Consider the following 23,590-nt stretch of genomic DNA (forward strand, 5'->3'; position numbering starts at 1 on the left):
TGATATCTGTGTTTTTTCTTCTTCTTTTTTACTTTTATTACTTTTTACTCTGTTATTCAACAGAATGTCTTAACACTAACTTATGTGGAATGCTCCCTGAGCACGAGTATGTAACTTTTTCTGGGGTGCTAGAGAGTTGGTATATAAAAAAAAATATATATATAGCTTTGTTCCGACGAAGTATTATTATTATTATTATTATTATTATTATTATTATTATTATTATTATAATCTAGCATCGATAAAATTGACGATAGTGAGATGGTATTTGACGAGATGAGTCGAAGATTCGCCAAGGATTACTTGACATTCGGCTTACAGTTGAGGAAATTTCGGAAAAACCGAAGTAGGTATTCAGCACAAGCGGGATTCGAACTCACGTTCGAATGCAGTCTCGGACCAGTAGACTAACGCGTTACCGCCTGAGCTACTACAGTGACTAGAGTTTTTTTAATAAAATTACAAAAATAAATTGGTAGGAAAACATAAATTGAAGCAATTATAAAATAATATACAACAAATATAGTCCGAGGCGGTGTAAGAAAAAGAGCGTGGGAGAGAGACTTCTTCCAATTTAAGGGTTAATGAGAGCAAAATATGTCTGAAGTTATTTTTTTACAAATCAAAATCAATTAAGACATCACGATTGTAAGAAATATGCAATAACAAATTTCTAAGGGAGGAAAAAAATGACGAGAAATTTACAGGATTCCGGTAATTGCTTGAAAAGTTTATGCTATCGATTGGGTGTAGTTGTGATTATTATACCACAGTCTAGTATATACAGTCACGAAGCTTGAGTTGATGAGAGTACTAGGAACAATAGACTGTGCCGGTACTGTTTCACATTTTATGTGATGAGGCAATAGTAACGATCCTAGTGGTTAGCAACTATCTATGAATGCATATTCCCTACGTATTGAGCTTCGTGACTGTATATACTAGACTGTGATTTTTCTTTGCAAAACTAAGTTCTAGGATTGTGAATATGATAGAGAGTGAAATAAATGTAATTGAATTTATGAATTTTATTTAGTAATTATTTTCCTTGATTGATTGTTTGATTTATTTATTTAATATATGCTGTACATCTGTAGGCCTACAAGAATTTACAATGCAATCATTGTGTTTCATCTGTTACAGATCCTTTAATATGGATCTGTGATAAGAAAATAAGAAATATAATTCATGCCAGAAAGTTAATCTACCCCATGTCAACGCAAGAATCTGATCCGTTGCTAAGCAAGTGACGTCAGAATAATGCGACTAACTCATTGCCGTTGCTAAGCAACTGGCGTCAGTTGTTGAAACTTCCGTAACATTTTATCCATGTCATCCTCGAGCATAATCATTTCCCTTTAAAATTCTTATATTGGAGGGAATAGTACAAGGAAGCAGAAATAGTATGGTCATGAGAAACGAATGGGGAAGGAGACATTTTGACTAGCAATTTTATATTGGATGCCGTCTCAAAAGAAGCTAATACCCAGAAGCAAATGACAGAAGACGTGGTTGAAGATGTGACAGTAAGGTAACAGGATTCATGTAAATAGTAAACTGTGAGGAAACATCATTCGTTATGTGGCGTTCAGAGCGGAAGTGGATCAAGTCCATGACACGTAATTTCGAGATAATAGGACTTAAAGTTAACTTGCTCTAGTGGATTATTTAATTTCGCTAGCAATAATTTTATTGCTCCATTCTCAAATTGTAGACATAAAATATAAACAATTGTGTTATTCTAATAATCGGTTGTTAGAACAAGATAATTTTTTAACTTCGAAATACGAGTACGAGTACGTAAGACACACAATATAGAAATCTTTCCTATCATACGACAGAAATAATGATTGTTGGCTGTGATTACTTGTTTTGGTGATTTCTATAGCCATATATTTCGTTTTATTTGTGCAAAAACGCGTTTAATTCGGACTGCTATGCCTGTTACCTTTATTAGATGTTTACATTATGCTCTGTCTTATCCCTAGGTCCGACTTACTCGTTAAGAAATTATGGCTTATGTGGGAAAAGAACGATTCAGAATATCATATTTATTCATTCTCAAAATTTTGTAAGCTGTTTCACTCACATTTCAATTTATCCTTTGTAAGTCTTTATAACAAAATTATACCCCTGTAAGTTTATTTTGCAGACTCTTAAGTCTTGACTTAGATTAGTTTGAAAAACACTGAGTTCATTACATTTATGTAACAGACAGAATGACTTTATATTTCAGAGAAGTGTCTAAATAAATTCAACTACCTAACAAAATAAAATAAGCAGATATTAGGAGCGTCAAATTTGTTTTATTAGTTTTTGCCATTTTTCTCATAACTTGTCATTTTTACTTAGGCAAACCCTTCACGTTCTGAAGTAGGCCTAATACTCATTTTTGGCACATACTATAGTAGAAGCTTAATAGTTGACTAGGAATTATAACTGAAGAGAGATTGAGAGAATGAAGAAAAATAAACTAACTTAACTAAATTTTGCAATTATGAAAAAAATTTTCTCACGATGATAATTTTTATTTAAATATATAAAAGAGTCCAAGATTCATAACTGTGTGCGTCCATAGTTAAGAAATTAGTTCTAACTTAGGCCTAATGGTACATCTGCATCATATTAGTAAAAGATTTGTTTATAAAATCATTAATTAATGTAGTTTTAAAGCTTAAAATTCTATAGCTGATACGTAACTCTTACCATCCATGAAAACAACTGTCATTCATTTATCTGGATTTTGTGACACCTACTATCTAGGCGTAAATTCTCTTGTGTACATCGTTTTCATAACCATCGCTAACCATATTATATTTTTTCTTCTAGTATACTGTCAACACGTGATCAGGAAAAAACGTGAGTATTTGTCATATAAAATTATTCAGTTTAGTTTCCAAGCATCAATGCTGTTCATATTAATGATTATAAGAAATATCTTGTAACGTGAGATTACATGTTGTGCGAATCTAAAGTACATTAAACTTGCTTTGTTCTGTTAGTAATATTTTCTTACAGTTCAAATCATGTGTGAAGGAAAATATAGAGAACATCTCATTAATACACGAAAAGGAAGCGAAGTTACGAGAATTATTTTTAGTTATTTAACGACGCAGTATCAACTACTGGGTTATTTAGCGTCCTTAGGATTGGTGATAACGAGGTGGTATTTGGTGAGATGAGGCCGAGGATTCACCATAGATTACCTGACATTCGCCTTACATTTGGGGAAGACCTCGGAAAAGAACCCAACCAAATAATCGCCAATCGAACCAGCGCCCAAGCGCATCTCTAGATCGGAAGGCAAGCGCCTTAGCCGACTGAGCTACGTTAGTGATCATTACGAGAAATTAATTATGCTAATAATTGAAGGGATGAGAATGAGACGGTTCAAAGTTACACTTTAAAATTTTTTTTTTATTTTTTGTGGAATTCATTTCTTATACATATGAAGAAGCTACCAGTAAAATAAAAATTTATAAATAAATATAATATATAAATAAATATTATAAAAATTAATCAACAAATGACGTAAGTGTACGCCGAAAAAATTATGATACCGCGCCTAATGGCATTGGACTCTAAACATTCAATACACTCTTCTGTAAAATTTCGTCTATTATATCTGGGTCATTCAATATAATTAGTGGCAACAATATTTGTAAGTGACGCTATCAGCAGTAAATGATGCTGATAACAATGAGAAAGAACGGCATCTGATGTGTGTTATCTATGAGTTTGAAGAGAATAATCTCATTTATAAGATATTTTTAGAGAGTTTAATTTGTAGACTGTTGTCTCTAATGCTCTAAAATGTTTAGCAAATACGAACAAAGATGGTTAATTAAAATTCAGATTGCAAGAGGCAAGAACGCTCGACAATGCCATACAGCATTACTGGAAGCTTGTGGTAGAGAGACTTCACCAAATCGTACTGTGGCTAGGTGAGCACATGCATTTCGCAACGGGAGGGAAGATGTTTCTAAAAAACGTGGAACTAGCAGACCGCAATCGGCAAGTGATGATGTGCATGTGAATGCTGTAAGAACACTGTTGTTGGACTTGTATTGAACTAGCAAGAGAAGTTGGAATTGCTCCTGTTAGGATTCTTCATATACTTAAGAAGAAGTTAAAGCTGAGGAAAATCTGCGCTCGATGGATTCCACACAATCTTAAAGAGGAAAACATGTAGCAGAGAATGGAAACAGCGAGATTGCACTTAAAACGCTATGGACGTGAAGGCGAGCGTTTCCTTCGACGTATCATAAGTTTATATGAAACCTGGGTTCGATGCTACCAACCAAAATTGAAGAGAAAATCAAATGAGTGGCGGCACAATAATTCCCCACGGACAAAAAAGTATCGGTAAGAACAGGATCCACTTAAAGTCATGTTCATTGTTGCTTATGATTTTGACCGTGTCCTCGTTACTCATTCAGTTCCTGCGGGAAATCATGTGAATAATGCATATTACAGCTACTTTCTGAAACATCATTTACAACCAGCGGTGCGCCGTAAACGTCCAAATCTCCTGAATTCCCATCCTATTGTGCTACATGATGGTGCTCGCTCTCACATAGCTGCCCCTGTGGCTAATTTACTTCGAAGATCGAACTGGGAAATTCTAGAGCATCCTCCATACTCCCCAGATATGAGCCCATGTAACTTTGACTTTTCACGAAAATGAAATTACTACTTAGAAGAATTTGGTTCAGAACCAGACAAGCAGTTATAGCAGCAGTAGAGCAGTCTGTTCGAAGATTAGTCCAACAAGACGCTGTGGATGGCATCCGTCGTCTCCCTGAGGTGTGGAGGAGAGTTCTTCATGTTAGAGGAAATTATTTCTGAGCACTGCAACAATGTGACTGTTCCAAAAATGTTTTCTTTGTTGTTAATTCAAATGTTGCCACTAATATTATTATTGAATGATCCATGTATTTATTGTTACTTTTAACATAATTAAACAATTGTATCTAAGAAGCCAGTACGTTTTCACTTGAAGAAACTCAAGTATAGAGTATATTCAATAGAATTTTTATTATACGAGTAGATCAGATTTTTCAGTTTCATGAATCAATTTAAAAACGTAAAAAATAATTTCAAAACATTAACCCAAGCAGATCATGAAACGTGGTTGTAATAAAATCTGAGAGTTTGTTTATTCTGTGTAATTTGAATATTAATTATTATATTATTTAGCTTCGATGGAATTGTAATAGTGGTATGGTATTTCGAGAGACGAGCCGGAGGATTCGCCATGTGATAACCTGGCATTTGTCTCACACTTAGAGAAAACCTCGAGAAAAACTAAACCAGCTAACCAGCCCAAGCGGGAATCGAAATCACGCCCGAACGCAGACTTGGATCGGCATAGAAAGTGTGAGAAATTGAACGATGTTGATACATTCTTAAGGAAGCATTTAGAAAATAATTGAACACGCTACTGCGCTACTGAAATGTCCTAGACCATGAAAATATGCAAAATGTAGTGAAAGACACGTTGCAATTCTAGGAAAAATCAAAATTAAAGTATGCCAGTATTTTAGTTCAACATAATGTATTTTAATAAACATCAGTCAGTTGACGAACATTTAAATCGGTGAGATTTCATGCAGTGACAGATAATGAAATGAGTTTCTTAAATAGGGTGACACTAATAATATTATGATAGTTTTTTTTTTAGGATTTATTACAATTTTACTGAGCGAGAGAAGGACCGGTTTTGTGCAGAAACTTGTCCACGAACATTCCCTTAATACGTTGACGCAAAAAACCGATCTTCCTCTCGCTCAGTAAAATTGTAAAAAATTCTCAAAAAGAACTATCATAATATTATTAGTATCACAATACTACCAACCTTTATCCTATCACTTCTTTTTTTGTGAAATGAAATTACTTAATTTATTAAAAGTTTACTAGATTCAAAAGAAAATTTTGAACCATAATTAACTATCGTAGAGATTTACTGTTATCGCATTAATAATGCTATTGACTTATGTCATTAATGCATCTTATTATCACGGGTCAGGACAGGCCTCTTCAAAATAATAAATTAATTTTTCATTAGTATGAAAAATTACATAAAGTAAATTCATAGAGTTTTTGAACTCGCAGACTCACATAACACATCAGTAGAACGAGATCCTCTTTCTTTTATTCGGAGAGCTATCTTTTCCACGAATTTCAAAACACCTAAGAATAACTTTGTGGTTGTAGGAATTTTTGCCATTGAAAATTTGTTCCAGACAACAGGTGACAGACGCTTGAGTCACTTCTGCACTAGAGAATGACTCACTCCACAACTGCGTAGAAATATCTATTTATATTCTAGAACTCAGAGTTTAATTTGTCATAAAGCAGTTATTGCTCCTAGTGAAAACTTTGAGAGTAAATTCTCAAACACTATGACTAATCGTTAACCAGGGCTTTCACAGGGTGCTCTCACGAAGATTTTGTTCCCTTGGATGTGAACCTGGTTCAAATGTTTAGTATATTATGGCAATTTCTGGTAAGGGTCCGAGTTCTGAATGAATAAGTGAAGTATTTCATTTTTATTTTAGCTACAGGGCGACGAACCGAAGTAGTCTCTGTAGGCTATTAGATTCAAGAACTTACTATACTTCGTTTCGTAATTCCTGACAGGAGATACATGAACATTGTCGGCAGAGGAGGAGAGAAGTATAATTGCTATTCAACCAATGGCAGAGGTTGAAGTTGAAGCTTTTTACTCCCGGCCGAAACAAGTGTGGAATGAGATCTCTGCCATTAATTGAATAGGAATTACACTTCTCTCCTTCTCTGCCGGGCAATGTTTACTTCTCTTGTCAGTCATTATGGAACGAAGTATAGATCTTTTTTATCTTTAATGCATGCTAAACCTCCTGGAGGAGAATGATAAAATGAAATGACACTACCTGAGCAAAAGAGTAATAGGATGTTATGCCTATACAGTCAGAATAGAACATTTTACGCTCATATTTTGTTCGCATGGACCAGTTTAGATAAAAACAGAAAAATTAGTGCCTCGTCAAAAAGTGGACTTAACTATCCTGTCATGGAAGCCATACTGGGCCATACATCGTGTGGGAACCTACAGTTTTTTTAATTAATCGTATGTAGAAAAGAAAATTTTGTCTGTACGGAGCCATACGGCATATGGGTACCTAAGTTTTGTACACGGAGATCTGTACAGATCTTAGATCACCTCTTGCTGTTCCTAATGTAGTTTGTTTGATGTTCATACACAAAAATTGTCCACCTTTACAACACTGGAATCCAGAATTATATAAAATAAAGGTAGAAAAACAAGAAGTGCTGCAAACATAACTCCAAGATTCATCGAGACAAGTGTGCATCTACGGTGGGGCTGCATGGTGTATTCTTTAAATCAAGCTTGTTTTGTAAAGCAAAACAATTTCTTTACTTCTTTTTTAATATTAAAAGTTATTAAATGACAGTCGGAGAGATAGAGAGGGGGGAGTAAAATATAATTCAAGGGAGAAAACAAGGGGTGGGGCGTATGGCCAAGAGAAAAATTACAATGACAGCAACTTAAGTGCTATTAACTTAATCTAAAATGCAGAACTTATGTAGCCTACTAGAGTTAATCTAAGACTACGCTAAATTTAAGACAATTGAGCTATCAGTAGAAGAAACGCTTAAAAATTACATAGTAACTAGTAAATTAGATACAAGAAAAAATATATTTTATATATACCGGCAGTTAACGCAAAATGAAGTTTAAATATTAAAACTTACACCTTCATGATATTAATTCACTGAGTAATATGCCTTATCTAATAGTCCTAACAAGAACAAGGACGCTGCAATTCGCGTAATCCTCAGATTTCTTTCCTAACATTGTCATCGTTTCTTTCATAATATACTCTAATTGGTGACATAAACAACTGTTTAAAACGTCGCACGTTTTATTTTCACACCAATGAAACACTAAGTAAAAGCGGAAGCTCGTTATACTTGAGATGAATTTGGACTCCGAATAATTAAAATGGTCCTGATAACGATAACATTAAAGTTGATATAACTTATAACAAAGGCGATAAATTTTATGATTTTTGATAGTTGCTCCTTTGTGTAGGCTTAGAGTAATTTTCATTGCTTTTCTACGTTTACGTCTATGATACGCCCACCTACCTACCTACATACCTACTTCTTTCAAAATTATTCTGTATTACTTCGATGGAACAGCAACAGTTGGAATAAGATAAGATACATTGAGTTTCAACTCATACTGTATAGCGTAGGGCTACAGGCGCTATGTTCGGTTCAAGTTTGTCGAATATGGTGAAGTTCGATATTCGCTGACGTTCGCTCTGCAGAAGTCAGCCTGTCATGTTTGTTCGACCTTGCTATAAAACTATTCGCTGTCTTTCACTCCCATTCCTTCATGTTTGAACTGTTTAAGGATTTTAGCACAGATCTTACTATTAGTTTTTCATATGGAATAAGATGAATTTTGTAATGTCTTGGTTGCCTCTCTCATGTTCGGACATTGCAGGACACTAATACAGTGCATTTAGTCACTTGATAGAAGTAAATAACATCGTATAGATGACGGAATTCACTTGAATTTTAGATTAATTTTTCTAAAAATGTATTTCTCCTCTGTTCTCTCCTATTTATCAATATAAAATTTCACTTATTTCGTCTCTTGCGAATCTATTTCAGCAAGTTTCAAGAAATTTAAGGCAGAATGCCTGTTATTTTGTAAACTGAAATTATATACGTATGTCTAAAGTAAAGCAAGGCTTCCTTAGGCTCTTTTGCTATTGATATTGAAAAACGCTTCCATGTGCGATTGTCCATCAAATATAGGCCTATTGTTATTTTGGTAAATATTGCATTTAGCGTTCAAAACACAACAGCTCTATGTAACAGAAGGCCGAGGACTATGGCAAGGTTAGAGTGGATTAAATGAGGGGATAGCTAAGTAACAACCATGTCACAGTCCTTGGCCTACTGTCATTTAGCCATCATCGATCCACTTTTACTTCGTCACAGTTCTCGGTCTTCTGTCGCTTAGTTAGTCCCGTATTTAAACTAATCTAACCTTGTCACAGTCCTCGACCTACTGTCACTTATCTATCTCTCCGTCTAACCCACTTTAACATTGTCACAGTCTTCGACCTACTGTCACTTATCTATTCCCTAGTCCAATCCACTCTCTTCTTGTCACAGTCCTAGACCTCCTGTCACTTATCTATCTTTCCATCTAACCCACTCTAACATTGTCACAGTCCTCGATTTACTGTCACTTATCTATCTCCCCATCTAACCCACTCTAACATTGTCACAGTCCTCGACCTGCTGTCACTTATCTATCTCTCCATCTAACCCACTCTTAATATTGTTACAGTTCTTGACCTTTTGTCACTTATCTACCTCCCCTTCTAACCTACTCTAACGTTGTCACAGTCCTCGACCTCCTGTCATTTATCTATCTCCCCATCTAACCCACTCTAACATTGCCACAGTCCTCGACCTCTTGTCACATATCTCCTCATCTAACCCACACTATCATTGTCACAGTCCTCGATCTCATGTCATTTGTCTACATCCCCTCTAACCCACACTATCAATGTCACAGTCCTCGACCTCCTGTCACTTATCTATCTCCCCATCTAACCCACACTATCATTGTCACAGTCCTCGACCACCTGTCACTTATCTATCTCCCCATCTAACCCACACTATCAATGTCACAGTCCTCGACCTCCTGTCACTTATCTATCTCCCCATCTAACCCACACTATCAATATCACAGTCCTCGACCTCCCGTCACTTATCTATCTCCCCATCTAACCCACACTACAATGTCACAGTCCTCGACCTCCCGTCACTTATCTATCTCCCCATCTAACCCACACTATCATTGTCACAGTCCTCGACCTCCCGTCACTTATCTATCTCCCATCTAACCCACACTATCATTGTCACAGTCCTCGACCACCTGTCACTTATCTATCTCCCCATCTAACCCACACTATCATTGTCACAGTCCTCGACCTCCCGTCACTTATCTATCTCCCCATCTAACCCACACTATCATTGTCACTGTCCTCGACCTCCCGTCACTTATCTATCTCCCCATCTAAGCCACACTAACATTGTCACAGTCCTCGACCTCCCGTCACTTATCTATCTCCCCATCTAACCCACACTATCATTGTCACAGTCCTCGACCTCCCGTCGCTTATCTATCTCCCCATCTAACCCACACTATCATTGTCACTGTCCTCAACCTCCCGTCGCTTATCTATCTCCCCATCTAACCCTAGAGTGGATCACAGTCTTCGCTGTTATGTTGTGGTCGCTATAGGTAGGTTGTCGCTATTTGTATTACTTATAAGAATTATATAAAAATAAAGATATGGTTCAAATTAATAGAGTATATAGAAGCTGGGAATATGTTCTAGCGAAGAAAATAAACGTAAGCAATTGCACATCATTATGTCGAAAACACACTAGCCTTCAAATAAATATATATTTGCTAAATTCTTTTCTGTGTCATCTCCGTAATTTGTCTGGCAGTCTTCTTTTTCTCTTCTCGCCAGAATTCAATTTTTCTTAGATAAAATACACCATATCTGAACACAATTTACGCAGGAGACTTACTAATATGAATATTCTTCATTCTATTTTAAAGTGTCATGAATTTTCCTTTAATATGATTAATTTGACGTAATCCAAAACCAAATTGTTCCTTGCTAAGATGCTTAATTTCATTTTAGAAAACTCCTCCCCAAGTCCAATAGAGAGGGGGAGAGACAGGGAGAGTGGGTGTGTGTTAGCGGAAGTGAAGTGAAACTAAATATATATATATATATATAACTTTGAAATGACATGAGAAAGAAATGACATAGAATATTTGACATAAATTTAACGATTGATAAAGTAATTCAATTTAAGTTTTACAAATTATTCCAAATATAATTTCGATTACTTATGAAAGTACAAAGAATGTCACCAGTTGCACTGACATTCTTGTACAGACTGAGTTAAATCATTTTGAATTCAAAAACTAAATGTTAAAAAATGGTAATGAATTATTCAGAAATGACCCACACAAGAATGAACATATGAGATTGTAATGGAGCTTCTGAATAATGAAACAAGTGGCCAACAGGCTTGGAGTTCACATAGACACTTCCCACAAGCCCCAATTTCCCTTGTAAGGACGCGTTTTCGCTTACCTTTTAAATGTTTCTCCTGCCATTTCTCCTTTCAACCATCCGTCCGTTCATTCATTCATAGACATATCTGAATTAATGTATTATTATTATTGTTATTATTATTATTATTATTATTATTATTATTATTATTATTATTATTAAGAGTAACTTAAGGTCTATATTTAGGCCTACTATAATTAGATTTTCATTTACATGAAGTTTAATAATTTCTTCATGCTCAGTGTTCCTTCGAGTGAGTTATTTAATGCTCATAGGTAATTTCCAAGTTTTACGAAGTCTATCAGTACTTCTGAAGAATCAAGTACGGCTTCTTTTGTTATGGCATGTGGACTAAAATAGTAGTTAATATTTCTTCTAATAGAATATTCTAAAGTAAAAATTGGCGTCACAAATAAAGATAAAATGATGATTATGATGATGATGATTTTATCATCATCGTCGTCATCATCATCCTTGCATGTATTAGGCCTAGTGGCCCGTTACGGTCTCTTGCCAACGCTTGAACGGTTTGCCCAAGGATCTCTTGCCCACAGGATGGTAATTTAAAATTTGGCATGGAATTCTAGAACGAGGCATTCTGATGAATACCTGCAGAAATAAAGACAAAACTGGAGAGTTTTGTCTGTATTTCTGCAAGTATTTCGTAATCGGTTCAATCTCCTGTTCTTTCATAATGTCAAAATTTCTAATGTGATCTATTCTCGTGTATCCCGCTTTACGACGCATAAATCTCATTTCTGCCGCCGTTAATCTTTGTGAATCAATATTACGAATCGTCCAAGCTTCACTACTAAAACAGAGTATAGGTCTGGTCAATGTTTTATAAATTCTGGTGCGCGTGTGTTTTTGTACTAAGGTTGGTTTGATGATAAAATAATAATAATAATAATAATAATAATAATAATAATAATAATATTTAACATATTTATAATATTTATGAAAATCAATATACAATATTTGCTACAGATTATTTATTTTCTCCCTCTCCCTCTCTCCTCCCTCTCTCCCACCTCTCTCACTCTCTCTCTCTCTCTCTCAGCTGTTGTTTCCTGTCACATCAAAACAATATGATCTGCTATTAATAATTGTGATTTTCGATTTTTACCAGAAGTTTTCAATTTTTCTTTTGTGATTTTGGCACTACAATGGTTTGAAATGAAGTAGATATGGATGAAAAGAATTCCGTATGATAGGTCCCTATTACGTGCATTGCAGCAGAAAATAAGTATTTTAATTTATTGGAATTATGTTTTTCATAAATGTTGCAAAAGGCATTAAATATTTTTCTGTCATAAACGCTAGGTTTATTTAATTCTCTGATATGTTTTTAATATCATAACCAATAATAATCTATTTTAAATAATTACAATTTTATCTTTTATTAACAACATTTATTTAGAATTTCAATTTACACCTAATTAACAGATGCATTTTATTTGTTAAGGAAAAATTCACAATGTATTTCGTCTTAAAAATAGTATATTAATTATACTCCGTATTTGGTATAAACACTGTCATTGACAACACTCAAAACATGTGATGGAAACTATTAAATGTTAATTTTAAATTGTATAATTTTTTTTAAATGTATTGCATAGTATTCAATGTAATTTTAAGTTCTTTATCAATCACAATAAATAGCTTAATAATTTATATTCGGTTAAACATCACAATTGCTTGACTGATTCCCCTATATCTTTTTTGTTATGAAATATGCTAAAACCAGCATTAAGACCATCAATTAATATTTAATGAGTATTAATTACAGTTAATCATACTTCCGATAATATGTTCAAAGTTCAAATAGTTTTTTAAGAAATTCCAATCAGTTTTATTTTTTATTTGCGATTATTACATTAAAATTCTTAATCAATGTTATTTTAAACATAAAAACCAAGTTTTTGATAACCTGAGCACCCATTTTATAAATTATTAACCATTTATCAACTTTTACTGCTAAATTTATAAACTGATATATTAAGGAGCAATATTTCGTGTTTATTTATTTCTGTAAACTTCATTATAACTCGACCAAGACGAGTGGAGCCGCGGGCGTAATGTGAACTATCACAATGCGGTATTACGAACCCAAGAGTAGTAGCGCCACGGCTCTGGGCTGCAGGACTCCACTGGCCTTGGTCGAGTAATACTAGAGTCAGTGATAAATTTTTATACTTTTCTCCAATGAGGCGAATATATGAGTCAATGAAGGAATATAAAATGACGTAAATTATTCCAACGTTATTCGTATTAATAATGTAAAATATATATTTTATGTATGTTAATTTTATTTCAGGGAAATTCACTCATCTTCACTTATTCTTCTTGTTGTCATATACTAAAGTTAAGAGATATGATGTTGAGGTAGTCTCATATATATATATATATATATATATATATATATATATATATATATATACATGCACACACAAATGATCAATGAGTAATAACTGAGGAGGAACTAGGAGGAGAAAAAATTGAAAGTTACACAATCACCCGTCCTTGCAATGGAATTTGGAGCTATGAGGAAAAATCTGTACCAGCTCCAGAGCTTTTGATCACTTGTCTCACTCTCATTCATAGTTGCGATGAAGAAACGTAGAGAATTTTGAAGGAGAGGAGCCGAAAATTGACTTAGCTAATGGATACCATATGAGTGTGAGGAATGTCGCAGAGTAGTTAGCTACTCAGCTGAACAGCATCAGACTAGGGTCGCTGAAGATGTTAAAAGTCTGGATAGTATAGAGCATAATGATCGTGGAATACCTAAACCCTCTCATGAAAATTTTAGCTTTCTCGCCCACCCCTTGCATCAAGATGATTGCGTGAAACCCACCGTTATTTATTTACATTTTGTGGTAAACTGTACCGATTGCGTTCTTGTTACTAGTGGAGGCCGTTCGTGACGTAAGAAATGCTGCCGTGTTGAGGATCAGAAATAGCCATGGGGTGACTTCTGGCAGTCGGTTGGTGCTCATCTTCTAATTTTAGAGCCCCAACTACTCGCCCGCGCGGGTCTCCTTTCAGCGCGCGCCTGCTTGTGTTACAGCGCCGCCAGTAACCTCCTTTCCGAATTGGGACAGGTTCAGGCGTTGCGAAGTGCGAAATATTCGCAATAACAGAGTTCCACACAGATTTACTTTTCTATATTTCATAACAGGAACATCGTAGTTATGACTTTTTATTTCAGATATGATAGGTATAATATGGATATAATGTAAGATATGAACCAGAAATATTCCAAGAAGACATTCTTGACAGCTACTTTGTCCACCAGAGGTCCCAAAGGAATTGTCAATGTTCGAACTCCAAAATTACAAATTGTTCATATAGAATTTAAGAAAATTTATCTCTCCAATTTGATATACGGCCTATTATGCCTAAGTCAAAAATCTCCCCTGAATTCTTTTGAACGGAATAACAAACAACGCTTCCTTTATGGCGCTTAGATCATCAAACCTCATACAATTTCGCTCAGTTGAGCAGATTTCAGATGAGTCACAATATGCAATAATATTTTATTACTACGTTTATCTAATCAAAGCTTTTAGTTACGACCTCTAAATCAGAGAAGCTATTGGCTGCAGCCCACACTCGGCGAAGATTAACTTAATACCGCTTAATTCACTAAGTAGGCCTACTTACGTCACGCTTGCTAAATCAATATAGCTTCTTGCAAAGTTTGCAGTCCTTATTTCAGAATAGATTCTACTTGATTCCTAAATCGAGAAAATTAAATTATGTTTTATTTAACGACGCTCGCAACTGCAGAGGTTATATCAGCGTCGCCGGTGTGCCGGAATTTTGTTTCGCAGAAGTTTTTTTACATGCCAGTAAATCTACTGACATGAGTCTGTCGCATTTAAACACACTTAAATGTCATCGATCTAGGCCGGGATCGAACCCGTAACCTCGAGCACAGAAGGCGAGCATTATACTGACAACGCTACCTAGGCCGACTAAATCGAGAAATATTTTCGATATTGCCCATAAGTTAAAAACATTTTATTACAAAATTAATCAATTGAAATATGTCCACTATAATAGATAACTGAAAGACTTTTCCTGCCTTTCCATAATTTAGAAAGTAAACTGCCTACACTCTCAAACTTAAATATATATATATATATATATATATATATATATATATTTACAAGTTATTTTTTCAAAAACATATTTCCCCTACATTTCATAATCCCAAATACTTGTTCTAAATTTATTAAAATATTTTGTATATATCCGATAACTCGAAAAGTATTTCAGATAAACTCAATAAGTTAGACAATATTTTCGTTCCAAATTTATATGCAATACCCCGTAAAATGCAAAATATTTTTACTGCAGCCCATTGCCCAGGTAGCTAATATTTTTGCGTTTCCACGTAACTTAAAATACATTCTTTGTGACACCTCGCAATTTCGAGAAATAATCTTGTTGTTAGAAGAATTCAGCAACTTTTCATTAATTTTGCTTTCAACTTTTTTTTTGTTTGGCTAATTCGTTGTGATATCTTCTTGTTACTGGCATCAATAATCACCCAATTCATCAGTATCTTTATTTAATTGTTCTTCACTTTCCAACGAAGAATGTTTTACGCAAAATACATCAATCTCAGGTTAAGTAAAAACACTTCATTAATATATAGCACAGCAGTTAATTTTTATAGAAGGGAGAGATTAAAATAACTAGAGTTTTATGCGCATGCGCTGGACAGCTAACGTCCGTCAGATTTATTTCTGTAACAAAAGACTTCCTGTCTAATAAAGTAAATTCCGACATCAACCGAATAAAATAAAACCTCTCCGAAATAATTTGTTCATAATTACTTTAGATCTCAATATAAAGAAGTCTGAATAAATAATGATAAACACCTAAATTTTAATATCAACACGTTTGTTAATCAATTCTGCTCTTTAATAACTTACTTTTTCCTTCCAAAATACTTATTTATTGCTGAAGGGTTTTCATTTTAGTATACCATCTTTTCATTTTAGTACACTCAAAATGTGATGCACTGCGATTAGTTTTATTGCAGGAAGAAGAAATTGTTCAGTCCTCAAGAATTAATTAAAATATGCGAGTTTGTAATAAAATATCTGCAAATTCGATTTAGTAAAGAAATTAATAGCCATGAAGAAAAAGATAACTGGCCATTTGTGAGGTTTGCTGTTTAAACTCTGGAATCAGTTATACTAACAGATATTTTTTGGAATTTTTCTTCATAGCGCTAGAAAATTAAGAGTAGCCTACTTTAGATTAGACCATCTCAGAGTTCTTTCAAGCATATTTCTTCCTCAGAACGTAGCTTACCATTTCACTGACGCTGAACAACTTCCATATTTCAAAATAGGTGTAAAACGTTAATAAAGACAACTTAATTCATAGATATATGCCTACTTGACGTCTATGATTAACTCTATAAAATATTTTACACATCGTTTACACATTTAACTACAGCTCAACGTAAAGTTAAGCTGTTATTATTGTATTATCAGTTGCTTTTTAATAAGCTTAATATGGTTACGTAAATTTATACACTCTACGATTATCGAATATTTGTGGCATATTGCAGAAACTGACTTTCCAAAAGACTTTACCATGGGAAATCTGAAAATACAACCCCAACACAACGTCAATTCAGTAATGTAGAGTGATCAAATCATAAAATTCTAATTTGCCAAATATAGCAACATAAAACGCTGTACTAAAATTATGTAAAATTGTTATCATTCTAAATTTAAAATGTTTTATTTTTTGAAAGTATTAATTTACTAAATCTTTGTGTAATTTTAAGAAATTCTTATATACAGCAAAATCTCGTTAATCCGGACAGGCAAAAAAAAAAACCGATGAGTTTAGAAAAATTAAAGAATCTTGTTTTAAGACTTACTTTTATATATTAGAACTATGGAATTATAATAATTACAACATTACACCTATAGTACATTAAAAGTAAATAAAATCCATCAAGTTTCCAGATCCGTTGGGCACACCATCATAATTATGGGTATCACGTATGTACTGCATTGTGCGTATTGCCTTACATTTTACTGTACTGTGCAGTGTATTTAGGGCTAGCCCTGTAAATATATAATAATAAACGTATTTTGTTCTGTAATGCACTTTCTAGTGTTCTTTTAGATGTTTCAGTTAATCCGGACTTTCGTTAAACCGGTCAACGTATCCCCCAATTAGTCCGTATTAACGAGGTTTTAGTGTACTACTAATTTTACTCAGTTGAAGCTTGAAGATTTAACTTTAAATGCATGTGACATTGATTAATATTATCCTGTTATTTGCTATGTTTTAATTTCGTACACCTTTCCTTTGCATTCGCTTAAAAATAATTATTTTATAGTACACCATAATTTCAAAAAAAAAAAAAAAAAAATCACTCGTTTTCAATCAGATATGAATATTCAATTGTAAAAGTCGCATGAATTACAACAATTTAAAACTTTTATATTAAATAACACAAACAGATAAATCAAATCAGTACGAACGATTATCTCACGTTATTGTTGAAGAAGAAATTATATATAAAAAGTGAAATGTAAAATCGATTTAATGTAGTGTTATCATTAAATCCTCCCCATACTGATTGAACTAAACCAATTTCTAAGTATAGAATTGATAATAAGTAATTCCTGTTGTTTCTCAATGAAAGTTCGTCGTATAATTTAGGAAATCTTGATGACACATCTTCAATAATACTATTCCTTTCTTCACTGACATCATTTAATATTTCACAAAAAAAAAAAAAAAAACAATTATCCTTTTGTTTTCATCAACAAATATATTTCAAATTTAAAGTACTTAAATATTCTAAACAAAATTTATTAAAAATTGTGACAGCATAAAATAACAAAATATTAAACCGTGTGAAATATGTATTTTATTCGCAATCATTCCCTTACTTCCTGTTAAAAAAGCCAAAAAGACTTAAAACTGTAGGCTAACTTCTTGTGAAGGAATATAATAAAGTGTTGTTTTTTAACAGTGATAATTTAAACACAAATTTGCTGACAAATTATATTCCACAGACAAATTAGAGCACTTCATGGAATGCAGAAAGTAAGAAGAACTCACTGTCGATTATAATCGAGATTGATATTCATGTCGTCTTCAAAAATCGAAATTCTGTGCAATTTTCAATATTGTTCAATTCTTCACTGGATGTTTAACGTTGATTAATAGAAATGTAAATTAGGCCTACTATTTTTTTATCTTGTCCTCTATTGCTATTATAATAAAATTAAATTATCTATTCATATTTCTTGATATTGACAAATTCTGTCGCTTGTTAAAAATAAAGGTAGAGACTTATGTTCCGTGTTATCTGTTGCATTGAAGATTAATGCTGGCTTTTTCAACAAATATTCCAAATTATATTCGTTATGCATAAGTGCATTACAGCCATGCTTAGTAGTGTTACGACATATTGTTTTCTGTAAAAATTCAGAATCACAATCTAAGACTTCTTTTCTATGTCAGTAACATGGAACATCTTTTGAGTTGGAAACCTGAAAGAATTGATACAGAAAACGAAATAAAATATTTGCTAGAATTTAAGAGACGACAATATTTTATAATGTAGTGAAAAAATTGCTTAATTATAAATGCATATTAATATTAAATTGTCATAAATTCAGCGCTAATTGCGCTCGCAGATATTTTCCGTTAGATGCGTTACCTGGACGCCGAGGTGCCGATATCGGTGAGCGCTTCAACCAGGACTCGGACGACGCTGCTGTCGATGGGTGTGACACTGGTGTGCGACTGAGGGCGTTCCGACGCTGCCTCGACTATCAGGGCGTCGTGGCGCTTCGTACGCGTAGGAGAAAGTGGGCCGAAGAAGGGGAAAGAGGGGCGGCACCTCGGCGTTGATGTTTCCGATGAATATTTGCATCCATAATGAGATATTAATACAGACTTGGAACAAATCTTGGCCGAAGCTTCATAAATCTCGAGGAATTTTAACCTCAATATGTTCACTTGAATTTTAGCTGACCGCCATTTCGTTTAAAGACTTTACGATCATCAGATTTAATTATATTTACAGTTTAGGGAACCCAGCTGTTAGAAAGTATGATTTGCATAATTTTATAAATTTCATTATGTCTAAGTCAAACATTTAATATCATCAGATTTGGAACATATTTATAAAGAATTGTTTAAATTTATGAATTGTACAATAGAAATAGAAATAAAATATACAATCAATATAAAAAAGAGGATACAATGATATTAACAAAATTTGAAGACCGAATGAGCAGCGCTCGTGTTCGGTCGCAGTTCAGATATATTATTAATATAAGAGGAATATATAAAATAAAATAAAATAAAATACTTACTTACTTACTTACTTACTTACTTACTTACTTACTTACTTACTGGCTTTTAAGGAACCCGGAGATTCATTGCCGCCCTCACATAAGCCCACCATTGGTCCCTATCCTGAGCAAGATTAATCCATTCTCTATCATCATATCCCACCTCCCTCAAATCCATTTTAATATTATCTTCCCATCTACGTCTCGCCTCCCTGAAGGTCTTTTTCCCTCCAGCCTCCCAACTAACACTCTATATGCATTTCTGGATTCGCCCATACGTGCTACATGCCCAGCCCATCTCAAACGTCTGGATTTAATGTTCCTTATTATGTCAGGTGAAGAATACAATGCGTGCAGGAACTAATATTAAAATTACAGCTACAATGAAATTATAGGCCTATAATGTAATATTAACATAGAGAAGAATAATATCATACGTGAATAAGTAGGAAAATTTATGAAAAAATATATATTCCGAAATTATAGAATACAAATATAATATAGGTTGATTAATTCTTACACATAGGATATAAATTTATTTAATCAAATTGAAGACATTAACATGTTTCTAATTTTTTTTTTTTTTGTTATAAGTTAGTGGGTGACATGTTAGAAGTTCTGGGTGTAATTTAGATACAGAATTATACAACCGAGGGCCAAAATTAATGCTATGCTTTATGTGTAATATAGAGACGTTATGATGAAAGTTCAGATTAAAATAACAGATAATCAAAACAAGAAGCCGGTTTATCTTCTATTTCGAACGTGCATGAGATTTTGACAGTTGTCACGAGAACGCTGCAATATGATAGACGCGGAAATTGCAGGAAGTGTTGATAGATTTATTTGCGCTCGCTAAACTCGAATTCTCTCGCCTGTCAACAATAATATAGGGTCGACAATGCAATTTTCTATCTTCTAGTAGCCGACGTGGCAAATCAGAATATTTCATTGTATTATGGTGGCAAGTCAGAGGAAATTCGATAATGTGCAAAGTGAAATGTATTTTAGAACACTTTAGCCACAAGAAAATTATCAATTTTGCATTAGTTTGATCAACGATGCCGAACGAAAAATGTGCCTTAAGTGTACTGCGTGTATAGAACTGCGAAATTTCTAATTACTACATTTTTACACCATTTAATCTGAACCTTTTACCACATATTTCTTACGATGTGGACATGCAATACACAAATTTTCACTTTTATATTCCAACTAGTTTACTTATAATTAATTTTTTTTTAAACGCTGAATTATAATTGTCTCAATTTTCAAATTTTACATAAGTTTTCTTTATATTTATATTTAATTTATTCCTGATAGACGTATGTAGAATATGACGCATCCTTTTCATATTTTCCAATTACTTTGTGAGAAAAAATATTTATCCTTTTAGTTGTTAATTTTTTAATTTTGTAAAACTTATCATATTCTCAACACATGGTGATTTGAATACTTTCAAAAGCAGAAGAAAATACATGTATCAGTTTACTTCACACGATTTTGTGTACGTCAGTGCAAAATTTCACTGAGATTGAAGAAAAAACTACATTCATTAGAGTATTTTAAATGTTACAAAATGTTGAAAATTGGAAAATGGGGGAAATGAGTATCAAAGTATAGCATGTATATGATATACTGTATACTATCGATATCCTTCCTTCCTTCCAATATTGGTCTACCACACACAATTTTCTCCTGCGTAACAACGCGAAATAAGAACTGAATGAAAAGGAAAATTAGAATGAAAAACAAAATCTGTCAGACTGACAGCTGAGTGTCAGTTTAAAAGGCTGCAGATCTACGAACGTGGTCCCTTTAAATTCGTCCTGAGGGGTTTTGAATTGTCATAGGGCCAAAATAAGTACAGATTTAGGAAACTGAAACATTGTTTTATTTTTTAGAGTTAAAAACAAAATTTCCATTTTTGAATGTTTTTTTTTCATTATTTTCACCCATCCATAGCCTTAAGGCAGGCTTGCAGAGCTGGGAACCAATTGTAGCGTTACGTCACTCATCGGAATACGTCACTCACCCCTTCCTTCCACTCTCGCGTCATCAACTTGGTAGGGGAGGGGATTTCTGTTCAGTGTCTGTCTTTTGTGATTGCGTACGGGCAACAAATACGTCATTCAACGCCGGTGGACTGTGGACGGGGAACCAACGTTTTCCCCATGCTTTCCATCCCTCTCTCGCCAGTTCTGTATCCCTGCCTTAAGCAGTGGGTTAAAGGACTCGCAACTTTAACTGATAGTATCCAGCATTTTTATGTATAACAGAAAAACCGTTAATAATAGTTGTAATTTGCTTAAAATAAATAAGAGCATACGTGCATGCATATTTTGCTGTTTTAGTGAGTATGAATCCGCCCCTTCCTGATAACGTTACGCATGTAGTATAGATGACTATTACAAATTATTGTCCTGATTTAAGTAACTATTTCAATCTTATTATGTTTCCGCGAGTATGAAAAATTAGTTTATCCTTTCCTACTCGGCTACAAGAAGTCGTTGACATGAGAATTGGACACTCAGAAACAACACTTTTCAGGGCTAAATAATTTTCCCAATATGTATGCAAAAAGCCTACAAACCTGAAGAAAATAGGTTTAAATTGCAAAGACATAATAATAATAATAATAATAATAATAATAATAATAATAATAATAATAGTAACAACAATAATAATAATGGCCGGAGATCGGACACGGAACATTTTCTTGACAGGTTAACGCGCTACTATTCAGTTATATAGGACATACAGAATGTATGAGTATGACGTTGAAGCTGGTTGGCGTAAATTAATATCCCTAATATCTATTTTGCAATCAACAAATATTTACACACATAAATGCAGGTTCCAAACATTCTAAATCCTGATTACGATGCATATTCCTGTATATCACAATATTTGTTTAATTATTTATTTATTTATTTATTTATTTACTTATTTATTTATTTATTTATTTATTTATTTATTTATTTATTTACTTATTTATTTACTTCTTTACTTAATTTATTTATTTACTTATTTATTTGTTTATTTAATTAATTAATTAATTTATTTATTTATTCAATTATTTATTTATTTAGTTAATAATTGTAACATAAAATACATAATTAAAACAGAAAAAACTTTAGCTCACCCCTGAAAGAGTAGAATGCGTGCTCAGGGGCGGATTTCTGAATTGAAATTAAGAAGTATATGATACAATTTGTATTATATCTACTACATAATAAGTATACATAAATTTAAGTATACAATTTTTCATTACTTATAAAGTCCATACATAGCTTTTTAAATTTAATACTAGAACTATTAGAATTGACAAGATTAGGTTACCGGTATTTAAATATAAATTTGTTATATATTATTACTATGATTAAATACTGTAGCAGTGTTGCATTTTGGTTCAAGCAATCTTAAAGAATATAAAGATTAGTTTTAATATTATTATTATGTTTTATATGCACGTTGAATTCATGCAGACAACTATATCGTTTGGCGCTCATTAAAAAAAAAAAATACGGCCGGCAACTGTATGTTTCCGCGAGTGTACCCTGGCATACTATGTGCATTTGCAGGCTTCCTGAAACGTATCACAAGACAGTACCAGGAATGGATAAAAATATATAATCTTTTGTAGCAGCATTTAAAGGAAAAGTCTCATGAAATAGTATACAATTTAATATAGGTACGTTTCAAAAGTCACGCATATTTTCTATGGAGAATAATAAAATCTTTCAGATGGTATACAAGAAAATACAGCGTGGCATTCAAAAATGTTTCCGATGACGTCACAACTGGCACAACAATAATATCAAGAAAGGTTTGTTTAACGTGTCCGAAAGTTTTCGAAAAACATTTCCATTTAGCTGTAGCAGAAAGTATGCGTGACTTTTGAAACACACTGTATAATCTTTTGTAATGATAATTCCAGAAAGTTATTAAATTAAATCAAAACCAAACTGCAAATTTAGCAACAATAATAAAATATAGCTTAATTAATGTTGTATTTATAATTAGACACATTACGGGATTTTA

At 33.3% G+C, this 23,590-nt stretch overlaps 1 protein-coding gene across 3 annotated transcripts in view; it reads right to left on the bottom strand.

Moving 5' to 3' along the window:
* Mf (myofilin) overlaps window positions 1-19,067 on the bottom strand; it is a 176,089-nt gene extending 157,022 nt beyond the window's left edge. For all 3 annotated transcript variants that reach the window (XM_069821650.1, XM_069821649.1, XM_069821651.1), the window contains exon 1: window positions 18,907-19,067. The gene's annotated coding sequence lies outside the window, so the exon portion shown is untranslated. The remainder of the gene's footprint in view (window positions 1-18,906) is intronic.
* Between the last annotated feature and the right edge of the window lie 4,523 nt (window positions 19,068-23,590).

The sequence above is a fragment of the Periplaneta americana genome, chromosome 3 (genome assembly GCF_040183065.1).
Source record: "Periplaneta americana isolate PAMFEO1 chromosome 3, P.americana_PAMFEO1_priV1, whole genome shotgun sequence".
NCBI lineage: Eukaryota > Metazoa > Arthropoda > Insecta > Blattodea > Blattidae > Periplaneta > Periplaneta americana.